This window comes from Macaca mulatta, chromosome 5, assembly GCF_049350105.2.
Source record: "Macaca mulatta isolate MMU2019108-1 chromosome 5, T2T-MMU8v2.0, whole genome shotgun sequence".
NCBI classification, from domain to species: Eukaryota; Metazoa; Chordata; class Mammalia; order Primates; family Cercopithecidae; genus Macaca; species Macaca mulatta.
The window spans coordinates 34,400,786-34,419,392 of NC_133410.1; the positions used below are offsets into that span (position 1 = coordinate 34,400,786).

The following is an 18,607-nucleotide window of genomic DNA, read 5'->3' on the forward strand; positions in this document are numbered from 1 at the left end:
AACCATGTTAATTATCCTCAAACATGTTTACTCAAAGCTTCTGTTGTTAATTGTATATTAAATAAATGCCTGGAGTGCAAGCTGCTCAGGGCAGACTGAAGTGACAAAACTCTCTTGGTTTGCAGGTGGTCGGACACTCAGCAGGACTGGCAAAACATAGTATCTGTGTGTCCGTGTATGTTTTATTCATCTGTCATTTGGGTCTTGTGAGGAGCAATACCTCAAAGAACAAATTGATTTGTTCATGAAAATGAACTTCAAATGAGAACAGTGTAGCTCACTTTAGTTGGAAAAGAAGGTAAAAAACCTGCATCAGCATCACCCAGTAAAAGCAGTGAAATCAGTGGCAAATGAACATAATAGGACAGCAACTCTGCTAACTTGAAGTGGTCCTGATTGAAAAAAAAAAAAAAAAATCAATGGATTAACAGGCTAGATAGAAATGTCATGAGGAGATTCTGGAAATAAGATTGACATACAAAAGTTTGATAGCTCTTCAGGTGCTTTTTGTGCACACGTGCACTGAAAACTGAAAGGGTTCCAGGCCATCCACACGTCTCTGACTGCCTGAAACACTACAGGAATAAGCAGAAAATAAGCAATAAATTCTGATGAAAAGTAAGAGTCAGGAAACATCTGAAAATTGACGAATATTAAATGCATTTTCTAACCCACACACAGAATTGAAGTCTTACTGGCTCAATGTATTTGACCACAAAGTCTGTCCAATTTAAGCTGACCATTGAGATGTATCACACAAAGGTGTCCCCTAGCAAATCAGGCTCAAATATAAAAATAAGTAAATAAACAAAAATAAATATAAAACAAACAGAAAAGGGACATGAAATAATGCTTACGGTGACAGAGCCATATTCTCTGGGCTTATTTCAGGGAAGTTATTAAGCGAACAGTAATAACTCTGAGGGGAAAAGAATCAGAACCAATAGTTACTATGTAATATTCCCTCATTATATATTTTTCAACAAATATTATAAGGTGTACTAAGAAGCATAAAAGTGTGACCCTATGCAAAATAGAAGCAGTTAATAGTAATTTTCACTGGGTTGGCCTAGATGTTGAATTTGTCAGAAATAAGTACTTCAAAGTAGTTATATAAATATATTCAAGCACACCAACATGGCACAAGTATACATATGTAACAAACCTGCACGTTATGCACATGTACCCTAGAACTTAACGTATAATAAAAAAAATTAAAAAAAGAATATTTATTCCTTGATATGTCTCTATTGTATTCTGTAATCAAAACTCTAGAACAAAAATAAAGTGTCTCTCATTCTAGTTTCCAAACAGGATGACAATTGACACTTAACATTTTTTTATTTAAAGTCCTGTTGTAGAAAATAAATAAATAAATAAATATATTCAAAGAACTAAAGTAATGTTAATGAAATAAAGATAACATGGGAAGTGTAGTGTCAACTGAATCAACAATTAGAGAATATCAAAAAGGGATATAAATTATTAAAAAGGACCACATGAAAATTCTGGAATGAGAAACAAATTTGAGAGTAAAAATAAACTTTCTCGAGGGGCTACGTGGTTCATTTGGGATAACAGGAAAAAAAAAAATCCAGTGAACTTGAAGCCAGAGAAATAGGACTTATTTAATCAGAAGAAATTAGAAATAAAGATGAGGACAAATCAATAGAACTTCAGAGACCTGCGTAAACACACAAAATGTGCCTATGCATGTGATGGAAATATGAAAAGGATGGGGGAGAGAAAGGAGCAGAAAAATAATTTGAAAACTTATGCCTGAAATATTCTCAAAACTGATAAAAATACATTTATGTATTCAATAAGTTCAATGGACTCCTATTAGAATAAAAACAGAGATTAACAGCTAGGCAAAAATCAGAGTTTAACTAGTCAAAGTCAAATTATAAAAGAAAATCTTGAAAACAGGAGAAAAAAAGTCATCATTAATAGGAACATGACAATATGATTAACGGTTAAGTTCTTGTCAAGAAAAATGGAGTCCAGAAGACAGTGGAATGACATATTTAGAGTGCTGAAAGAAAAGTAGTGTGTTTCTGCATTTCAAAAGTAGTTTATTTTAACTAGTATTAGCAATGGTTCTTTTATTATTATTATTGTTATTATACGTTAAGTTCTAGGGTACGTGTGCATAACGTGCAGGTTTGTTACATATGTATACTTGTGCCATGTTGGTGTGCTGCACCCGTCAACTCGTCAGCACCCATCAACTCGTCATTTACATCAGGTATAACTCCCAATGCAATCCCTCCTCCCTCCCCCCTCCCCATAATAGGCCCCGGTGTGTGATGTTCCTCTTCTCGAGTCCAAGTGATCTCATTGTTCAGTTCCCACCTATGAGTGAGAATATGCAGTGTTTGGTTTTCTGTTCTTGTGATAGTTTGCTGAGAATGATAGTTTCCAGCTGCATCCATGTCCCTACAAAGGACACAAACTCATCCTTTTTTATGGCTGCATAGTATTCCATGGTGTATATGTGCCACATTTTCTTAATCCAGTCTGTCACTGATGGACATTTGGGTTGATTCCAAGTCTTTGCTATTGTGAATAGTGCCGCAATAAACATACGTGTGCATGTGTCTTTATAGCAGCATGATTTATAATCCTTTGGGTATATACCCAGTAATGGGATGGCTGGGTCATACATTACTTCTAGTTCTAGATACTTGAGGAATCGCCATACTGTTTTCTATAATGGTTGAACTAGTTTACAATCCCACCAACAGTGTAAAAGTGTTCCTATTTCTCCACATCCTCTCCAGCACCTGTTTCCTGACTTTTTAATGATTGCCATTCTAACTGGTGTGAGATGGTATCTCATTGTGGTTTTGATTTGCATTTCTCTGATGGCCAGTGATGACGAGCATTTTTCCATGTGTCTGTTGGCTGTATGCATGTCTTCTTTTGAGAAATATCTGTTTATATCCTTTGCCCACTTTTTGATGGGGTTGTTTGTTTTTTTCTTGTAAATTTGGGTTCTTTGTAAGTTCTGGATATTAGCCCTTTGTCTGATGAGTAGATTGCAAAAATTTTCTCCCATTCTGTAGGTTGCCTGTTCACTCTGATGGTAGTTTGTTTTGCTGTGCGGAAGCTCTTCAGTTTAATTAGATCCCATTTGTCAATTTTGGCTTTTGTTGCCGTTGTTTTTGGTGTTTTAGACATGAAGTCCTTGCCCATGCCTATGTCCTGAATGGTATTACCTAGGTTTTCTTCTAGGGTTTTTATAGTATTAGGTCTAACATTTAAGTCTCTAATCCATCTTGAGTTAATTTTTGTAGCAATGGTTCTATGTGTTTAGCCCCATGAAGACAAATGTGTGTGTGTGTGTGTGTGTGTGAGAGAGAGAGAGAGAGAGAGAGAGAGATTTCTGTTTTAGTCCATTCTCATGCTGATAATAAAAAGACATACTTGAGACTGGGTAATTTACAAAGAAAAGAGGTTTAATGGACTCACAGTTCTACATGGCTGGAGAGGCCTCACAATCATGGCAGAAGATGAAGGAAGAGCAAAGGCACTTCTACATGGTGGCAGGCAAGACAGCATGTGCAGGAGAACTCCCATTTATTCAACCATCAGATCTCCTGAGACTTATTCACTGTAAGGAGAACAGTACAGGAAAAATCCACTCTCATTATTCAGTTATCTCCCACAGGGTCCGTCTCTGGACACTTTGGGGCTATTACAATTCAAGGTGAGATTTGGGTGGGGACACAGCCAAACCATTTAAATTTCATTATTTAAAACGAATGGACAACTACTGGCATTTACCTAAATGACATATCTCTTTAATCTCACAAAAATTACCAGGAAAAATTCTGGGTACTTCCTATTATAGAATTTGGAGTTTAAGCAAGAGAGATGACAGGCTATGAGAGCTTGGAATTATCAGTGAGTCTCAACACATAAGTATCTCTGTATCATAAAAATATTTTCACTTATTTTCTTATAAATGATGTTCCTCTAAAACCTATTTTATTTCTGAAGTGTTTTAGACTTTCAATTTTAAAAATAAACACCTGCAATATATAGTAAATTTATTTATATAAAGGTAATAATGTTTCAACATATGCAGTGGAAATCCAACTAGTCAAATTTTATAGTTACAAAGTGAATTACTCCGTCCTTGTCTTCTCAGCTGTTAAATGACTTTGAGAATATTTTGAAATTAATGTATGAGAAAATATTCTTTGTCACATCTCCTTTGCGAGACTTAGGCAAGCTCCAATAAATGTCAACCATCAATTTGGCATGTAGGTAAGTGAATGCTAGATGATTTAAGTGATCTGTTCAATTGTTCTTCATTCTTCTAATATTAATTCACTGCCTACTAATATCGAGGTTTTTTGCTGGATTATGCGGATACAATGATAAGTGGAAGGGAGAAAGGAAAGCTCAAGAAATTTTAAAAGGGCAATAGTTTCCTCTGTTTTTCCCCATACATTTATTGAATTATTCATATCCATTTGGACACATGGATATTTATTTATACTTTGGGAAATAATACAAAACTTCTTTATTTACTTTGTTTTTTAAAATTGTTCTAGTTTTAGCCATTGGGATCTTTTCCACTTTCCTCCTGTATTCCTTTGGGATACCTTATCATTGTGGAAGATTTTGTGTGTATGTTTAACTTCTCTTACTTTCTGTAACTACAAGATACTCCAGGCTTATCTTATATATTTTTTGCCCCAGTCCTAAAATCAGCCATTTATCCAAGAAGGCATTATTCCTCTTACTGGAGAATGACATTAGAAACCACCATCAGGCACCAAGAGTGCTCATTCACTCATTGTTACTGGGTATTGTGTCTTATAGGCCCTCTAGTCTAATCAAGCCGGGTGATATATGTATGTAAGCTAACCTGTATCATATACTCATATACTCATATCTATAAATATTCCTGTATGTAATTGTATGTGTCTGTCTTAAGTGAAACTTATATTCATATTGATGTTACCAACTCTCTGACATGAATCATCCTAGCCACCTTCCATGATTTATCTGTAACCTCTTACTTTAAAAGTAAAATCCCTGGTTTCTACCATCTGCCCTCTATTTGCGTATTTTTTCATTTACAGAATATTAGTACCTTCAAAACTGTCAACCTGTACCCCCATGGGGAACTAATATATCAACTAGAGTACAGTGCTTAAGTGCAGTTCTTTTTCCTTTAGTTGTAGGGATATGATTCATGTCCAAAATTACTTAGATCAGTACCCTTTTCTCCCACCTGCTTCAGAGAGGTTGTTTCATACATTTATAATACATGTAGCTTCTTTCCTCACATCTTGCATGAATGATCTTGGAATTAACTGATATCCTGATTTACATTTTTTAAAAGCTTTCATACATTAACATTAATTCTGTTTTAAATTTCTGTGGGTTTTGATAAATGCTAAACGTCATGTATTCACCAATTCAGTAGCATAGAAAATAGCTTTGTAACCCTCAGTTCTTTACTGTGAAACCCTAGTGGTATTCGTTGGATGTTAAGCTCAAGGATTGAAGCCCAGAATTTCTTACCATCAGGTAGACCACACTTAGTCTCAAGCAATTTGTCAAAATTAACATTTAACTGTTCCTATAAATCTATGGCTCCAGTGGCTTCTGATCCATGTAAGCAGACCTGGACTGTATCTCTCTGGATTTGCTTGTCGCTGCAGATTTCAGGATGGCAGTTTTCCACTTGCTCTGCAAACTCAGTTCTTAGAGCCAAGAGAAATTGTCGATTGTCAGTTTGTCCAGCTTTTTTCTCCCACGAATTAGAATGATGACTTCCGAGCTTTTTAAATATTGAAATTAACACAGAAACTTCTATCATAATGTATTTTAATCGCCAACTTCCTGGATTAAAAATAAAATATTCCATGGATTTAATCTAAAAATGTACATATTTAAAATTTAAAAATTATAAATGTATGATTAGATTTTTAAACAAGTTCTGACAAAGATTATTCTTATATATACCTGAAACATACACCTGATGTATGTGTATAAATATACATATAACGTATTTTTGAAAGATATCCAAAACAGGTGATGAAAATGTCTACTCAGAGTTGAGAGATTTCAGCATTATTATTATGTTTATCTTTCTTTAGGGGAAAAGAAAAAGTGATTAAGAAAGTTGAGAAACTTACATTGACTATATTTAGGCCCATGGTTAGATATGTTTTTATTTAAATATACATTAATTTAGAAATTCATCTAATAATATTTGACAAATATGTTCCAGATTCCTTTCTTGGGTTCTGGGGATGCAAGATAAATTTTTCTTATGTACTTATAGTTTATAAGGAATCAGTAAAAACTTTGTACCATTGAAAACTGCTTGAGATAGTTTTGATTTCCATAATATTACAAATTGCATTCCTATAATTAAAATGAAACATTGAGTCAACAGAATTTTAACTATCAATGTGCTTTGCTATCAGATATTAAAGGTAACTAAGCTCCTGCTTCTGATGTAAGATTTTGGAGAAAAATGACTCCTGAGAAGCTGGCTTGCCCTATTGGTAATATGTAGTAGTGAAAAGAAAGTACTATAAAGACCTATAAAGATCTCAGCTGTGAAATGTTACTAAACTGTTCGAGTTGTTGGCATAAAGTAGGTTCAGCACTCCATGGCCAGGCTTTACATAGGTTGAAAGACAATTACACTGCAGTTTTAAAGGGGGATTTATGTAACACATCCTGCCAGCATATTTAGTCCATGTGAAAGAATGTCAGGATCCTGAAAGTATTCTGCCCGGAAGAGCAGGTATTAGAAAATTGGAGTTAATGGTGCTAGTTGTAAACAATTGCCAATTCTTTCTTCATTCCCTGTAAGTATCTAGTGTATTTTAGTGTATGGTATAAGAAATCTTCATTAATTTGAAACATTCTTTTAAGGCTAATGAAAATTTTAATAAGCTAGTCCAAAGTTATTTGGACATTTATATCAAGGGACAGGAAGGTAAAATGACATTGAACAAAAGAAATTCTGCTTTGTAACTGATATTTAGAGAATTAAGTAAGAGGTGACCTGGATAACGAGTGAAGGAAAGCAGATTTTCTCTCCAGGACCTATTAGGAGAAGTAGAAATTCACTTGCATGATTGAAAATCAGGCAGTACCCCCCTAACTTATGGAACATCCAATGTGAAAGAGGAAAGGACAAATAATATGAGGCAGGGTGTTTTTAGCTTCTCAGTTAGAACATTCACATTAAATGAGATGCTCTTTGTAAGACTTAAAAACAGGCTTTTTTTTTTTTTTTTTCATTTTTCGTTTCTCAAAATTAGCTGTTGGTTCACATATTCAATTTAAGAAATTACGATATTGGTGATGAAATTACTCCAAATGTAACAGTTTTAAATGAAGAAACTAATCACTGAACATATTGTGTTATAAAACTCATGGTCAGAAAGCGACATTGCAATTTTCTTATTAAAGAAGAAATTAACTTAAAATTGACAAAATGACTTTTAGAGATTTTAATATATGCTAGATAGTTAAGTTACAAAACTTCAGCTTCAACTCATTATGAATTTATTTCTTGATCAAATATATGGTTTGTTCAAATATAGCTACTGCCAAAATGAATTGTTTTTAACTTATGAAATGTTTGAAGTAATTGAAAGTTGAAAAGTTTAAGGCTAACACTAAAAGCAAAACTAATTAACAGCTATTTTCTTAGTTTAGAACTTTATAAAAGCATATATATGAAAATGGCATTGTTATATACTGAAACTTTAAAATTAATTTTATCTGTAATGTTAAGAAGGAAAAAAGGCACAGATTAAGGACTCACTTTGCAATAATCTTTTGTCTTCTTAAATAAGTTCAAATATACAAATTTTATAATTCTAATTCAGTAATTCATTTTTAGATATGAATTTATTGACTGCTTTAAAAAAATAGTTTCTTCAGCAGCAGGTTATTTGGAAAATAAAAATACTTACTTGGTTTTAATAGGTATTATTTTAAAAGTAGTGACAATTTGAATAAGTGATTATATTGAATCTCTCAAATGATGTCTTTTTAAAAAATATCCTGCTCTTCTTTGCTGATTTTTCCTACACATAGGAAAATTTCTCATTAAGAATGTGAAATTATGTGATAAGCACTTTATTTATTTGTATTTGATAATCGTGATTTGGGGTTTTATTGCATCTTAAATAAATGAACAGGCATATAATTCCTTATTCTAAACAATAAATCCATCTTTAAGGAAAGGTATCATAGTTTTGTTGAGTTACAATGAATTTCTCGCATTGATTTGTTCTGATACACTGAGGAAGTTATTCATTTGTTTGTTGTTGTTTTCTCAGATATCTCAAATGGCCTCGGTTTTCTTTTGGAAGGAAACTATGTCACCCACCACAGCTGCCATTGAGGGAATTGCCTAACAGTGTTTTTTTTTTTTTTTTTTTTTTTTTTTAATGGATAAATGACTATGTTGCCTGACATGTAAATCATCTCTCTAGACACAGCTGAGTGGAATACAGAATAAATATCAACCAATAAGGGATTAGGAGGAAAGAAATATCTCCCCAAATAACAGCAATAATGATTTGGGCCAATCATACTTTTATTGTTCATAAATAAGTCGAAACTAAAATATAAACATACAGAAAAGCAATTCACAATCATCATCAGCAATGCAAGCCACATATCATCAAAAGCCATGAGTAATCAGCAAACATGAGAAAGTGAAATATAAAGAATGAGATTATGTGTAGCCAGGATTAGAGGAACAAAGATGGAGAGAACTGAAGGTATCAAGATGGAAATCTCAGAGCTCCAGTTGCTCAGGTACCAGGAAGATGAACTGCTTTTATATAGCATGTTGGAAATATATAAATGTTAGGAGGGAAACTTTTATCAGAAACTTAGAGTTGTTTTATAAATGTGCCTTAAAGATTCAAATCTCCAGTGATTCTCCATGGAGCCTGTAGGAACATGATTAGATTAGGAAGCTAGGCAAAGTTTCTAATTAACTAAACACTCAATTAAATAATTACTAAGTATCTTCTGTAGGCTTGACATTTTACATTTAGGTGAATTTTTCTGAATAGCCATATTGAAAATTAAAGAAGAAAATGTTTTTACATTATTGCTATTTATTTGGATTAAATTAACAGAAACAAATCTCAAAGTTTGGTGTATATCAGAAGACCCAAGGAATTTGTATTTAAAGATGACTAGGTTCTACTCTAGAATCCACTGAACAAAAGTCTAAAGATTTAGACACTGGTAACCAAAACTAAAAGTCATTTCATTAATCTTTCTTTATAATTTAATCAAACTACTAAAATATATTTGCTGATATTCATGGAAATAAAAAATTAGTTTATAAATGTGACATAATGTACATTTTATAGAATATATTTTCTTAATATTAGTACGGCACTTTGAGATACTAATTCCTCTGAAGCAGTATTTAAAATCAGAATTCTTACAGTTCTTATATTAATAAGTTATTCAATACCAAATTAGTAGTTTGTATGTTATAAATTTGTTGGCAAATAATTATGTATGCTTACTTTGTACATAAAAAGAAAAACATATTATGGCTTCTTTTAGACACTCCTTCATTAGAAATAAAATAAAATAAACTATTAGCAGTTTGATTTCATGTTCTGTCTGTAGGTCATGGAATCCTGTCCTTACAATATTTATTGATTGTGAAAAGATCAGCAAATAAGCAATTGAAAATGTTTACCATTTCTTCTAGCCACTATTTTCTTAGAATTATCCGAATCTTCCATGTTTCTAATTACAGTATATGCTTCTTTTTTGCCAGTTAAGTTTTCAACAGCATTTAATACAGGTTATCACACTCTTATTTTACAAAGACTTTTTCTTTTCTTAACACTTTGTTGATTTTCCTCTTATATAACTGAACATTTGCATTCAAAATTTTGTTTTGTTTGTACTTCTCCTGCTAACACGTTAGAGTCTTACCTCTTCTCTATCCATTCCCTCTTCCAGGATGATTTCAATCTGTTTGCTTTAAATGTTGTATATTATATAAAATGTAATGTGTATATACATATACGGATGTGTATACACATACATATGTGGTGTGTATGTTTGTGTGTATGTGTATATATATATCTATGTATATATCCTGTTACTGTCTCAAACCAAAACCATAGGAATCACATCCCCAATTCTTGTTCATCTTTCACATTCAGTCTATTTTCAAACTGCTACATATAACTCCAGGATGTGGCTTAAATTTGCCTATTATTTATTGTTACTCCCATGATTTTTGTCAGAATTTCTCAAACCACGTACAATGGAATACTCAGTATCCTGTGCTCTGTAGGAAAAAAAAAATGTTTTGATAAGTAATTTTGAGAAAGGCGTTTCTCACTTGGAGTTACACCAAACTTTTAGTAATTTAATGACCAAACCTTTTTTTACTAAATGTATCTTTATACATTTATTTATTCCTATGATTTTATCACTGTTTTTGACCATGGAACCATTTCATTCTACAGAATAATAATAATATATTTTAAAATATTGTCTTTGAAACATTATTTGGGCAATGCTAGTTTACCAAAATCTAAAAGTATTCTTGTAAATTACATGTGGCTATTGTCATTATAGACACCAGGATAGAACTGAAGGATTCTGCCTATATTTCAATCATAAAAGGCATCAATATCAGAAAACTATCAGGTAGATCTATATATCATTCATAAATAAATATATACTTAAATTTTATATTTACTGACTTCTCGAGATTGTACATATCAAATGAATTATGTCTTGTCTCTGAAGTTTATTAAACACACAGACACATCAGTTCTGGAGAATTTAGTCATTGACCTCTTGCAAATGAAAAATCTGCTAAAAATAGCTTACTGAGACTTTAAGGAAGTGTCGGGACCCTTTGGTCACAAATAGGGGGCTTATGGAATATAGTAATTAATGGCAAGGATTCGGGAGGTTAGAAAGTTTGCTCTGATTTTCTAGGAATTCAGGTGTCTTAGTCTAATCAGGCTGTTATAAAAATACCACAAACAAAGGGACTTAGAAACAACAGAAATTTACTTCTCACAGTTTTGGAGGCTGGGATGTTCAAGATCAAAGTGTCAGCTGATTGGGTGTCCAGTGAGGGTTCATTTGCTGCTTGATAGATGATGCTGTCTCTCTGTCCTCACGTTGTGGAAGGGAGAGTTCTCTGGGTTCTCTTTATTAGGGACACTAATTGCACTTATGAGGGTTCTGCCCTCGGGATATAATCAATTCCCAATGGCTCTATCTACCACCATCACACTGGTAATTAGGCTTTCAACATACGAAGTTTGGGAGAACACATTTAGACCATACCATTCAATTTCTGGTCTCTTCGGAATTCATGTCCTTCTCACATGCAAAACACATTCATTTCATCCCGATAGCTCCCCAGATCTTAACTCATATCCAGAATTATCTCAAAAGTCTAAGTCACAGTCTCACCTAATATCATTTAAAGCATTTAAATCATATATGAATGAGACTCAATTCATTCTGAGGCAAAATTCCCTTTATCTGTGAAACTATGAAATCAACCATGTTATGTGCTTCCAAAATATAATAGAGAGACAAGCATAGGATACACATTCCCATCCCAAAAGCAAGAAGTAGGATACAAAAGAAGGATGACAGATTCTGGGCATGTCCAAAACATTAGGGCTTGACTTGATACTTTGCCTTCTGGACATCCTGGGCAGCTGTTGGCACCCCAAGACTCCGAAAAGCCTTACATCCATAGCTTCACTGGGCAGAGCTCACACCAAAGATTTCACAGGCTGTAATCAGGTGCCTGTGGTTCCTCCAAGCTCGAGTTGCACATCTGTGTCTCCACCAGTCTGGGGTTTCTGGAGTGGCCTGTCTTCTTGGCTTCACTAGACATTTCCCTACTGGAGACCTATTATCTTTCTAATTGGAGATCCTCTGCAGCAGCACCACCCTACTGCAGTCCTCTACCGGGGTCTTCTGCCTGTGTCCCTTGATGGTTTTATACTTCAAAATGCAGGTGGAGGCAGCAGAACCCCCATGAGTCTTAATGCTTTGTGAGCCAACAGAGATGGTATTGTTTGAACACTGCCAAGATTTACCACTTGTACCCTTCACAAGGGTGGCCACTATGCCCCTATGTCACATCTGGGCCTTCTGGAACTGAACCTGAGGCAGCTGGAGAATGCTGCTCTGTAAGTCTTGGAGCAGAGCCATAAGGTGATGCCAGGCAGTGAATGCCAAGGTCTTGTGGGTGTCCTCTCTGGCCCCTCCTTTGAAATTGTTCAGCCCCCAGTGTCCTTGCTTTCTGGGTGTAATGCTTAATACTGAGTGTCAACTTGATTGGATTGAAAAATACAAAGTATTGATACAGGATGTATCTGTGAGTGTGTTGCCAAAGGATATTAACATTTGAGTCCCTGGGCTAGGGAAGGCAGACCCACCCTTAAGCTGGGTGAGCACAATCTAATCGGCTGCCGCTGAGACTACAATATAAGCAGACAGAAAAATGTGAAAAGAGAAGCTGGCCTAGCCTCATAGAGTACATCTTTCTCTTGTGCTGGATGCTCCTTGCCCTCTAATATTGGATTCCAAGTTCTTCAGTTTTGGAGCTCAGATTTGTTCTCCTTGTTCCTCAGACAGCAGACAGCCTACTGGGGGACCTTGTGATCATGTAAATTAATACTTAATAAACTCCCCTTTATATATATATATGTAAATATATATAAATACATATTATATAGATTAAATATATATATAAATAATGTGTGTGTGTGTGTGTGTGTGTGTGTGTGTGTGTGGTGTGTGTATGTATAAAGGGGAGTTTAAGTATTGACTCATATATATACAAACCATTAGTTCTTTCATTCTAGAGAATCCTGAGTAATACAGATTTTGAACAAAGGAGTGGTTCTAGAGGAAAAAATGTTAAAGTTGGAGTTATTTTGTTGGTATTGGGGTTTCTGGGGTTGGCTGCATAATATAATTAGACACCAAATTGCTAAGGACTCTACTTCTAATAGTATGGCAAACACTGATAGTCCTTGGTGAAAGAAAATGATGAACTGAGGGATTCTATCTCCCAGTTTCAGAAGCAGATACTGAGCCTGAAATCTGCTAAGATTGCCCTGAGTGACAGTCTTATCTCCTGTAGGGAAAGAGCTGAAATTGTGGAAAAACAGACACAAGCTCTTATCATGCGAGTGGCTGATCAGCAATGAAAGATGCATGTACAGCCTCACCAGGTGTCTCCTGTTAAAGTGAGGACATTGATTGGAAAAGAATGGGACCCTGCAGATTGGAATGGGGGTGTGTAGAAGACCCTAGTGAAGCTGGGGAAACTGAGTTTGTAAACTCTGATGAACATTTTGTTGACAGAAGAAACAACCTCCCCATCCCCAGTAGTGGCAACATCTGCTTCCCAACCCATGCTGCCATCAACTTTTCCACATTTGTCTGAGGAGATAAACCCTGCACTGCCTGAGGCAACAGTGATGGCCTCTCCTAAAGTAATTGTCAGGCTAGGCAATGTCGATTCGACTCAGGAGCCATCCTCAACACCCCTGTTTGCTTCAAGACCTATAACTAGACTAAAGTCCTGGCAGGCCCCTAGAGGTAAGGTTGAGAGTGTGACCCTTGAGAATGTGTGCTACACCTGAATAGGACTGCTTGAGTTTTCCAATTTATACTGGGGAACAGGGATAGGAATGCATGTTATGGGTGTGGGATAATGTTGGAAGGAACATAGAGTTGGATCAGGCTGAATTTGTTGATTTGAGCCCATTAAGTAGTGACTCTGCATTTAATGTTGCAGCTCATGGAATTTAAAAAGGTTCTAATAGTTTATTTGCTTGGTTTGCTGAAATATGGATTAAAAGATGGTGAGTGAGCTGGAAACGCCTGATCTCCCTTGGTTTAATGTAGAGGAAGGGACTCAAAGGCTTAGGGAGATTTGGATGGTGGAGTGGATTAGTGACTTTAGACCTACTAATCCCAGTTGGGAGGGTTCAGAAGATACACCCTTGACCAATGCTTTGAGAAATAGATTTGTTAGGGCAGCACCTGCATCTTTGAAGTGGCCTGTAATTGTTCTTCTCTATATGTCAGATCTAACAGTGGGAACTGCAGTCACTCAACTACAAAATTTAAATACAATGGGAATAATTGGATCCCGTGGTGGTGGGGGCCAAGTGGTGGCACTCAACTATCAAAGGCAAGGTGGGCGTAGCTACTATAATGGACAGCAGAGGCAAAGTGGGAATCAGAATAGTTTGACTCATATAGAGCTCTTGCACTGGCTAATTAATCTTGGTTTCCTAGAAGTGAAATTGATAGGAAGCCTACTGCATTTCTACTTAATTTATATAAGATAAGCAGAAGATTTCTAGATCGAATGGACTAAAAGCCAATAATAAAATCTGAGTATTATAAACAAATTATATATAACTATATATAAAACTAATTATATATTATATTTATAAATGAATTATATGTAACTAAAGACTGAGTTTTTCTAATTATAAAAACTGAGAATCATGGCCCCTCAATAAATTTCCAGACTTGAGCGAGTTTACAGATCCAGAACCCCTTTTATGACTCCATTACATTAGTGACAATTTATGCAATGAGGCTTTCTCCCATCTTTCCCCAAGGGGACGTCTGGCTTTTTACCAGGATAACTGTGCATTGGGGAAAGAGAAATTATCAGACATTTCATGGACTACTGGACACTGGCTCTGAGCTGACATTGATTCCAGGGAACCCAAAACATCATTCTGGTTGACGTTTCTGGAAGACGTGGTCTTCCAGTTGAAGTAGGGGCTTATGGGGGCCAGTTAATTAATGGAATTTTAGCTCTGTTGATTTACAGTGGGTACCTGGACTCATCCTGTGGTCATTTCCCCAGTGCTAGAATGCATTAGTGTCATAGACATACTTAGCAGCTGGCAGATCCCCCACATTGGCTCCTGACTAGTAGGATGAGGGTTGTTATGGTGGGAAAGGCCAACTGGAAGCCATTAGAGCTGCCTCTACCTAAAAGACTAGTAAATCAAAAACAGTATTACATCCCTGGAGAGACTGCAAAGATTAGTGCAACCATCAAGGACTTGAAAGACGCAGAGGTGGTGATTCGTATCACATCTCTGTTTAACTCTCCCATTTGGCCTGTGCAGAAGAAAGAGGGATTTTGGAGAATGATAGTGGACTGTTGTAAGCTTAACCAAGTGGTGACTCCAATTGCACCTGCTATATCAGATGTGGTTTAATTGCTTGAGAAAATTAACACATTTCCTGGTACCTAGTATGCAGCCATTGACTTGGCAAATGCCTGTTTCTCCATTCCTGTCCATAAGACCCACCAGAAGCAATATGCCTTCTGCTGGCAATGCCAATAGTATACCTTTACTGTCCTATCTCAGGGGTATATCAACTCTCCAGCTTTGTGTCATAATCTTATTCAGAGAGACCTTGATTGCTTTTCATTTCTGTAAGAATATCACACTGTTCTGTTATATTGACGACATTATGCTGATTGGATCCAGTGAGCAAGAAGTAGCAAATACACTGGGCTTATTGATGAGACATTTGTGTGCCAGAGGATGGAAAATAAATCTGACTAAAATTCAGGTAACTTTGACCTCAGTAAAATTTCTAAGGGTTCAGTGGTGTGGGTCCTGTCAAGATAATCCTTCCAAGATGAAGGATAAGTTGTTGCACTTGGCCCATCCTACAACCAAGAAAGAGGCACAACACCAAGGGGGGCTATTTGGATTTTGGAGGGAACACATTCCTCACTTGGGTGTGTTACTCCAGCCCATTTATTGAGTGACCTGAAAGGCTTCCAGTTTTGAGGGATCCAGAACAGGAGAAGGCTCTGCAAAAGGTCCAGGTTTCCGTGCAAGCTGCTCTGCCACTTGGGCCATATAACCTAGAAGATCCAATGGTGCTTGAGATGTCAGTCACAGATAGAGATACTGTTTGGAGCCTTTGTCAGACCCCCACAGGTGAATCACAGTGGAAGGCTCTAAAATTTTGGAGCAAGTCCCTGACATCTTCTGCAGATAACTACTCTCCTTTGAAAGACAGCTCTTGGGCATTGGTAGAAACTGAACGTTTGACTATGGGTCATTAAGTCACCATGCAACCCGAAATGCCTATCATGAACAGGGTGCTTTCTGACACATCAAGTCATAAGGCGGGTAGTGCACAGCAGCATTCCATTGTCAAATGTAAGTGATATATACGTGACCGGGCTCAAGCAGGTCCAGAAGGCACAAGTAAATTGCATGACAAAATGGTTCAAATACCCATGGTCTCCGCTCCTATCACCCTGCCTTCTCTCCCCCAGCCTGGATGGATGGTATCATAGGGAGTTCCGTCAGTTGACAGAGGAAGAGAAGGCTAGGGCCTGGTTTACAGAGGCTTCTGCAGAATATACAGGCACTACCTGAAAATGGACAGCTGCAGCACTACAGCCCTTTTCTAGGGCTGAAGTACAGCCACGAAGGGAAATCTTCCCAGTTGGCAGACCTTCGAGGAGTGCACCTGGTGTACACTTTGGATGGAGGGAGGAACGGCCAGATGTACGATTATATACTGATTCATGGGCTATTGCCAATGGTTCATCTGGATGGTCTGGGACTTGGAAGAAGCATGATTGGAAAATTGGTGACAAAGACATTTAGGGAAGAAGTATGTGGATGGACCTTTCTGAGTAGTACAAAACTGTGAATATATTTGTATCCCATGTGAGTGCTCACCAATGGGTGATGTCAGCAGAGGAGGATTTTAATAATCAAGTGGGTATGAAGATCCATCTATGGACACCACTCAGTCACTTTCTGCAGCCACCCCAAGGGACCCATAAACAAAGTGGCCATGGTGGCAGGGATGGAGGTTACACATGGGCTCAGCAGCATGAACTTTCACTCACCAAGGCTGACCTGGCTGTATCCACTGCTGAGTGTCCAATTTGCCAGCAGCAGAGACCAACACTGAGCCTTCAATATGGCACCATTCCTCAGGGTGTTCAGTCAGCTACCTGGTGGCAGGTTAATTATATTGGACCTCTTCCATCATGGAAAGGGCAGAAGTTTGTCCTCACTGGAGGAGACACTCCTGATATGGTTTTGCCTATCCTGCTCACAGTGCTTCTGTCAAGACTCCATCCATGGAGTCACGGAATGCGTTATCCACTGTCATAGTATTTCACACAGCATTGCCTCTGACCAAGACACTCACTTTACTGCTAAAGAAGTGTGACAGTAGGTTCATGCTCATGAAATTCACTGGTCTTACCATGTTCCCTATTATACGGAAGCAGCTGGATTGATAGAATGGTGGAATGGCCTTTTGAAGTCACAATTACAATGCCAACTGGTGACAATTCTTCTCAGGGCTGGGGCAAAGTTATCCAGAAAGCTGTGTATGCTATAAATCAGCATCCAGTATAAGGTACTGTTTCTCCCATAGACAGGATTCACAGGTCTAGGAATCAAAAGGTGGAAGTGGAAGCGGCACCGCTCACTACACTTCTAGTGATTCAAAATTTTTGCTTCTTGTTCCTGAATCATTAAGTTCTGCTCTCCTAGAGATCTTAGTTCCAGAGGGAAGAACACTGCCACCAGGAGACACAACAACAATTCCATTTAACTGGAAGTTAAGATTGCCACCTGGACACTTTGGGCTCCTCCTACCTTTAAATCGATAGGCTAAGAAGGGAGTTACAGTGTTGGCTGGGGTAATTGACCTGAATTATCAAGATGAAATCAGTATACTACTCCACAATGGAGGTAAGGAAGAGTATGAATGGAATACAGGAGATCCAATAGGGGTCTTCTTAGTATTACCAAGCTCTGTGATTAAGTTCAATGGGAAACTACAACAGCCCAATCCAGGAAGGACTAAAAATGACTCAGACCCTTCAGGAATGAAGGTTTGGATCACTCCACAAGTGGTGGGGGGGGGGGGCGGGGGAAGCATGACCTGCTGAGGTGCTTGCTGAAGCCAAATGGAATACAGTAGAAGGTATGTATGTAAGTGGAAGATATGGGTAGTAGAAGGTAGTCATCAATACCAGCTACGACCACATGACCAGCTGCAGAAACAAGGAATGCAATTGTCATGAGTATTTCCTCCTTCTTTTATTAAAAACATGTATGTGGATGTATACACTTGTACTAGAAAGAAACTTCATTTTCTTTTTTTCTTTTATCATGTGACATAAGACTTATTGACTTCACATCAACATATAAGTATTGTTAACGTTATGTAGTAGTATCTGGGTTGAGGATTGGTGGTTTTCCGGCTGTATGAAGGATAGTTTTATTATGTTAGGTGTAATTATGACCTTGTTATTGTCTTTATTCCATGATTATATATGATCTCAGGAGATGTGTATGGGTTCAAGTTGACAAGGCATGGACTTCTGATGATTAATACTGAGTGTTAACTTAATTGGATTGAAGGATGCAAAGCATTGATCCTGGGTGTGTCAGTGAGGGTGTTGCCAAAGGAGATTAACATTTGAGTCAGTGGGCTGAGAAAGGGAACCCACCCTTAAGTTAGGTGGACACAGTCTAATCAGCTG

At 36.8% G+C, this 18,607-nt stretch overlaps 1 pseudogene; it reads left to right on the plus strand.

The window, feature by feature from the left end:
* Positions 1 to 13,511: 13,511 nt before the first annotated feature.
* Positions 13,512 to 18,145, plus strand: LOC144340940 (uncharacterized; annotated as a pseudogene).
* Positions 18,146 to 18,607: the final 462 nt, after the last annotated feature.